The following is an 8,051-nucleotide window of genomic DNA, read 5'->3' on the forward strand; positions in this document are numbered from 1 at the left end:
ACTTTGAGTTTATAGTTCCATTGTGATGAGGGGACACGTTCCCTCGGCTTTATGAATCCAAAAGGATTTATTTAACTCGATAAAACTCGGTACACTCGAAGAGATTTGCCGGAACGACGGCATTTACATGACATAGAATCCTGATGGCGAGGATGTTCTCCTCTAAAAGAAGAAGGCGCAACATCTTCTTCGACGCGTATTTAAAAGTATAATCTTGGCTAACGAAATCGTCCAACCTGAAACTTCACAGCGCCGCCTCAACATCTTCTCACGCCTGCGATAAATAAAACACCGGTTAATGATCGATGGAAGACTCAAGTGGGAGAAAGGTCTCGTTTCATCTCGAAGACGACGAAGAAGGGGTATAAAGTGATTCGATTGGAAATTTTCTCGTCGAAATTACGATTTAATTGTCATTTTTCGAAATAATAATAATTGTATCGTGAAACGAATGAAAATGCAGATATATTTTCTATTGAGTAAGATATTATAATCTGTAGTAATTTTAGAATAATTATTAATATTTGTTATAATATAAATTCATTTTATATGAAACATTCTATATTTTTTCATTATTTTATAGGCTCTCAAATACTCGATTAATTAAACAATCCTCTAAAAAATATACAAATCTCATCGGAGAACAATTTTTAAGAAAATAATTGTATCGTGAAAAAGATGCAGACGAAATATTTATTGTTTTCGAATTTTCATCGGATCAGATAGCTTTTGATGACGAAGAGGGGATATAAAGTGATTCAATTAGAAATTTTCTCGTCGAAATTACATATTTAGTTATCATTTTTCGAGGTATTAATAATTGTATCGTGAAACGAATGAAAATGATGCAGATATATTTTCTTTACAATCTATAGTAATTTTAGAATAATTATTAATATTCGTTAAATTCATGATTTATGCGAAACATTCCATATTTTTTCATTACTTTATAGGCTCTCAAATATTCGATTAAACAGTCGACGATTAATAATTCTAGAATCTAAAAAATATATAAATCTCGTCAGAGAACAATGCCATTTTTAAGAGAATAATCGTGAAACGAATGAAAAAGGACAGACAAAATATTTATTGTTTTTGAATTTTCATCGAATCAGATAACTTTTGATGAAGAGATATATATATATAAGGTGATTCGATTAAAAATTTTCTTGTTAACATTACGATTTATCTTACGAGTTATCTTGCCAAAGAACGATGTTTTAATTTTTGAGACATTAACAATTGTATCGTGAAACGAATGAAAAAGACCAGACATATTTTCCATCGAATTGGATATTGTAGTAGTATTAGTATTAGAATAATTATTAATATTTGTTATAATTAAATTCACGATTTATGCGAAACATTTTTTAATTATTTCATACATTTTATGAGCTTCGAACTTCTCAGTACTCGATTAATAAATCTTAGAATCTATTTAATAATTATTTTTCGTGCAAATATTTATAAACATTTCATATTTTTTCACTATTTTATAGACTCTTAAATATTCGATTAATAAATTCTAGAATTTATTTAATAAATATTTTTCGTGCAAATAATTATAAACATTTCATATTTTTTCACTACTTTATATATTTTACAGCAATATATTTAGACTCTCAAATACTTGATTAATTAAACAACCATTAGGATTAATAAATTCTAGATTCTAATAAATATACAAATCTTATCAGAAAATCTTATCATTTTTAAGAGAATAATTGTATCATGAAACGAATGAAAAAGGCCAGACAAAATATTTATCATTTTCCATCGAATCAGATTATTTAGAATAATTTAGAATTTATTTAGTATAATTATTAGTATTCGTTTTTGTAAAATTCACTATTTATACGAAACATTCCATATTTTTTCACTTTATAGGCTCTCAAATTAATTAAACAATCGTTAAGATTAATAAATCCTAGACTCTAATAAATATACAAATCTTGTCAGAAAGCAATCATTTTTAAGAGAATAATTGTATCGTGAAAGAAATAAAAAAGGCCAAACAAAATATTCATCGTTTTCATATTTCCATCGAATCAGATTACAATTTGGAATAATTATTAATACTTCAATAAAATTCACGATTTATGCGAAACATTTTTTATTACCTCATAAATTTTACAGCTTCGAACCAGTTCTCAAATACTCGATTAATAAATTAGACTCTATTTAATAAATATTCTTCGTAACTACATTACTTAAAAATAACATATACTCTTCATTACGACAATTTCAATAAAGATAAAACTTCATTTATTTAACTCCACCCAATCCTTATTACATATTACACTCTCGTTTCAACGCTCTAAAGTTTTCCCATAGCGAATAAAAAATTGTTTTTCCACGAAATCCTTTCAGACACACACACTCAAAAAAGAAACATGAAATATAAATTCAATTTGTAAATGTAACTACGAGATTACAACGATTGAAATGAAATTATACACGCGACTAGCCGACGATTATTAATAGCACGTCATATCTAGCGCGGAATTCGTAATTTCCTGGCTGTGGACATTGATAAAACTAATAATCGGCCCATCGATCGATCGATCGATCGATCGATTCCTATTTTCAAAAACTCGAACGAGCGAGCTCGTTAAACGTTCTCCTCCATATTTGCCCGTTATCGCTCGTTTCACAAGTTTCGAAAATATTTTTCCACGCGTATTTCTCCCTTCCTTTGTTTTCCTTTCAAAACAACCACGCACCACCGGTTGAATATTCGATCCCCAACGTTTGCTGTTACTGCTGCAGTAACGATCGTTTCTTCTTTCTTTTTTCTTTCGCCTTCTCCCCCCCTCCCCTTTTGAGCCACCTTCCACTCTTTTTCACACCGCGAAATGAACGAGGGAGGAGAGAGAAAAATTGTAGAAATTTCACTCTTGTTTTGGAACAATAAATCGGAATATCGTGTGTATATTGTTCGTTTTTTTTTTTTTTATTTCTCGATGCAAAAGTGTATTTTATTACACGCCTCGAGATAGATGATGAATAGTCTTTAAAGAAAGAGAAATGGAATTATTTTTCAGGAAAATGTGTTTAATGTGATTAATCAATTGCACGATCATTTACGCCATTTTTTCATTTTTTAATTAGAATTTTCTTTGAGTGAACGTGGCAAGAAGTACTTTTTCTTCTTTTATTTTCCTTTCTTCCTTTTTTGTAAAGATTGACACACGAAAGAAAAAGAAATACACGCGGAAGAATTTATGCCGCATAGAAAGAAGACGATCGTTCTCCGATTCGTCTCATTTCCGGTTAGAAAGATCGAGAATTATCATCTCTGAAATGAATCGTGCCAATCGAACGTCACTTTGTGACTAATCGCGCGAAGATTTCTCAATCAGCGAAATGGATTCGTCGATTATCGAGCCAATTTTCTTCATATTTAAAAAGATGTTCTTATTTTTTTTTTTTTTTTTTATAGCAGAATTACTTAGAAAGAGAATTAGAGCGAAGGATGGAAACTAAATTTTATGAGCTTCGCGTTAATTGCAATAACAATTGCAGGAAGCATGGTTTCCAAAAAAGGAATCAATTTCTAAAAGCGTGTTTCTCTCTCGATATAAAAATATTTCTCTATCGGAGGAAAATTCTTAAAATTTTGTTCTTGAATTTAATCGTAAAAGAAACTTGGAAAATTCTTTGTAATTTCATTCCGCTTTGTAGAGCTGGAAAAGCATCGCCACACTCTTTGATATTTTTTTTTTTTTAATTTTCCTTTGCAAGGAAAAATTCCAAAATTTCTCATATCCTCGTATTTTGCATGGGGGAGGGGGTGGCATTGATTCTTTATTTTATTTTCCATTATATATTGGTTCCGGTGGTTGGAGAGATTCTGGCAAGGTTGGAAATCAATTCGTCGTTGTTTTCTTTTCATCCCGTCGGAAAATTGGATTGGAAGTTCTATTAGTCCCGGCGAAGGCGGATCATCGGCTGACTCATACTACTCGCTAAGTTTTTCTCGCTAATAGAATCCCTGTATCATCCCCGTTTAATTCAGTTTTGAATTTAGTTTTTTTTTTTTTTTTGGTTTACTTGCATCACTTGTCAATTATCAAAGGAATCATTTCCATATTTTTATCCTCAATCGTAAGTATTATTTCTTCGAATTATTTCGAGAATAAATTTTAATTGGCTTTAATTTTTTAATTGTTTAATCGGTTTATTCAATTGGCAATTGTAATTGTCAAAGAAAATTTCCTTTCTTAATCGTAAATATTATTTCGTCGAATTTTGAGAATAAATTTTAACAGATAGAAATTGATAGTTTTTTTAAAACGTTTCACGTTTAATTCACATATCCATAGCAATTGTAACATGTATCGTCAAAGAAAATATTTTCATATTTTCGTTCTTAATCGTAAATATTATTTCGTCGAATTTTGTACATATAAATATTTTACTTACATTATAGAGACAATAATAAAATAAATATTGGATAGAAATTCATCAGTTTTGTAAAACGTTTCGCGTTTAATTGACTCGTATTACTTGCTCATTTTTCATATTAAAATAATTCTTATCAATTATCAAAGGAATTATTTTCATATTTTTATCTGTAATCGTAAGTATTATTTCTTCGAATTATTTCGAGAATAAATTTTAATTGGCTTTAATTTTTTAATTGCTTAATCGGCTTATCCAATTGGCAATTGTAATATATCGTCGAAAAGAAAATTTTCCTTCTTAATCGTAAATATTATTTCGTCGAATTTTGTACATATGAATATTTTACTTACACTACAGAGAGAATAATAAAATAAATATTGGATAGAAATTTATCAATTTTGTAAAACGTTTCGCGTTTAATTGACTCGTACTACTTGCTCAGTTTTTACATTAAAACAATTCTTATCAATTATCAAAGAAATCATTCCCATATCATTTTTCCTATAATCGTAAATATTATTTCGTCGAATTTCAAGAATAAATTTTAACAAAATAGAAATTGATAGTTTTGTAAAACGTTTCACATATCCATGCCAGTTGTAACATGTATCGTCAAAGAAAATATTTCCATATTTTCGTTCTTAATAGTAAATATTATTTCATCGAATTTTATACATATAAATATTTTACTTACACTATAGATACGCAATAATAAAATAAATAAATCGATAAAAATTCATCAGGTTTTTGTAAAAACCTGTTTCGCGTTTAATTGACTCGTACTACTTGCTCATTCTTTTTACATTAATTTTAAAATAATTCTTTCGCTCTTTTGTTTTTGTTGGATAAAAATTAAAATATTTCTCGTACATTTTCCTCCTATGAAAACGTTTTGTTTTCACTCATAACAGATGATTTGTAAAAATAAAAATTATACGGTATTATTATTTTTTCTTTTTTTTTTTTTTTTTTATCATAACCCGAAGCGACGAAATTCGGATGATGAAAATGAAATTGGGCCGATATAGAATTTTGTTTTATAAGTTGATTCGCCAGCTAGATATGTGCTATACCGGTTATATATATCTGCAAACATGGGACGCAGACGTGGGACGCGTTTTTTTCAAAGGGTCATGCTCGTATATGCGTGTTTGAAAATATAAAACGCAGAGTCCGTGGCCCTGCTATTCAGCCTGATTAAACGTGGCCGTGTTCCCCTTTTATCGAAGCCTCCCACTTTTCATGCAAACGAATTAAATACGGCGAAATGTTTTCTTAGAAATTATAAATTTTTTTTTCTTTTTTTCGAGAAGAAGAGAAAAAAGTAAAAAAATAATAAACACTCGCGTACATCCGTGCTCTCAATTTTTATTTGTAATGACGAGATATTGCAAGTGACGAGAAAAATATACCGTATGCACCGCAATAAAATTACGGATTTAATAACGAGGTTAAATTGCAAGTAAAGTATAATTAAAATATAAATGTGTAAAAATGTGGTTTTCCTTTTCTTTCTTTCTTTTTTTTTCTTTTTTTTTTTTTTTTGTTTCGCTGGAAACGGGACGAAGATAAAATTAATTAAATTATTAAAGTTGCTAAAGTTATCAAACTAGAATAATGAAATAATAAAATAATAAAACAATAACGTATACAATTGGAATCAAAGGGAAATGGTCGGAAAACAAAATTAAATTTTTCTCTTTTTCTTTTCTCAGGTAGCAGGAGGTCGAAACCTCAAAGCAAAGGAAAAGTAATAAAAAGGAAACGAAAAGGCGTCCGTCGATTAAAAACTTAAGATTAGAATTTATTATATTTTTTATCGATCGAGTAGAACAAACTTAAAAAATTCGACCAAGGAATCACACAATTCCAAGATCCAATGTAATTCCAAGATTCAACTTTCAGATTAAGTGTAGAATCGTTCCAAGTCCTTCTCTTTTCACAAAGAAAGAAAAAGAAAAGAAAAATATAAGACTGAAGAAACGCGATCACAATCCAATCTTTACTTTTATATTGCGAGTAGAATAGAATTAAATTGGACAAAAAAAAAAAAAAAAAATTTATCCTTTCTCTCGTTAATTTTACATTTTTCTTTTCTCTTCCCTGAGACAAAATCTCGGAATATTTGACGAGTCGCCTCGAATTGTGCCACGCACAATTTCTCTGAATTTGAGACTTGGAACGTGTCACGAGGCATTAAGCGCAAGCGTGACTTAAGCGTAAGCCTCAGCCCCGTCTCGTGCTCCACTCGACAAGAAGCTTCGCCCATCGCCTATATAGAGGCCATGCCTGCTTCGGAATCGTTCCTTCTCTTAAAGTATGTAGGTTACCAGTGACGTCATCGGTGACGTGTGCAGCCTGAACTAACCGTGCACCGTTGCAGCGATGCGGGTCATTGACGTGCATGCACCTCTGCTGCACCGTGTCGAATAAATTTCGATGAGATCGAAAGATCGATTATTCTCAAAGTTCTCAACAGCGAGTGGAAATGTCCAGACTGGAATGAAAATTATTATCATCTCGACGAATCGTATTTTGCCGTTATTCTCCTTTATCCCAGTTTTATTATTCTCTTTATACTTTTAAATTTTCCTAGGATATTATGCAAAGAAAATTTACTATTTGCAAAGAAAAATTATTTCGACCTCTTTATTCAACAGTTTTTCTATATAATTTATAAATTAAATTCGAGTTTTTATACATATATATATATATAGAAAGAGAGAGAAAGAAATTTATATGTGAAGAAAAATTATGATAACTGTAACAATTGGAAAAAAATAAATTGAATATTAGAAACTGAAACTTTTCTCTCGCATAAAAAAAAAAAAGAAAAAGAAATCTAGGCGGAGAAGAAATTAACTGGATAATGATCGCATTTTTTTAATTAAGAAGGATCGATTATTCTCAAAAATTCACAGTGAATAGAAATGTCTAGATTGGAATGAAAATTATTATCATCTCGACGAATCGTTTTGCCGTATTCTCCTTTATCCTAGTTTTGTTATTCTCTTTATATTTTTAAATCCTCCTGGGATTCTATTTGCAAAAAAAAAAAATTATTTTAATCTCTTTATTCAACAGTTTTTCTATATAATTTATAATTAAATTCGTGCTGGAAAATACATACACGATAAAAGTTCTAATCTTTCCTTCTTTATATATATATATAGAAAAAGAGAAATTTATATATGAAGAAATATTATGATAATTATAACAACTGGAAAAAAATAAATTAAATTTATATATATAAAGAGAGAGAGAGAGAGAGAGAGAGAGAGAGAGAGAGAGAGAGAGAGAAAGAGACAGAGGGAAAAACAGAGAAACAGAAATAGATAGATAGATAGATAGAGAGAGAGAGAGAGAGAGAGAGAGAAATTTGTATGTGAAGAAAAATTATGATAATTATAACAATTGGAAAAAAATAAATTGAGTTTATATATATATAGAAAGAGAAAGAGATAGAGGGAGAGAAAGAGACAGAGAGAGAAACAGAGATAGATAGATAGATAGATAGATAGATAGAGAGAGAAAGAGAGAAAAATTTGTATGTGAAGAAAAATTATGATAATTGTAACAATTAGAAAAAAATAAATTAAATTTATATATATATATAAAGAGAGAGAGAGAGAGAGAGAGAGAGA

This window comes from Apis laboriosa, unplaced genomic scaffold (genome assembly GCF_014066325.1).
Source record: "Apis laboriosa isolate Shangri-la unplaced genomic scaffold, ASM1406632v1 scaffold4_cov146, whole genome shotgun sequence".
NCBI classification, from domain to species: domain Eukaryota; kingdom Metazoa; phylum Arthropoda; class Insecta; order Hymenoptera; family Apidae; genus Apis; species Apis laboriosa.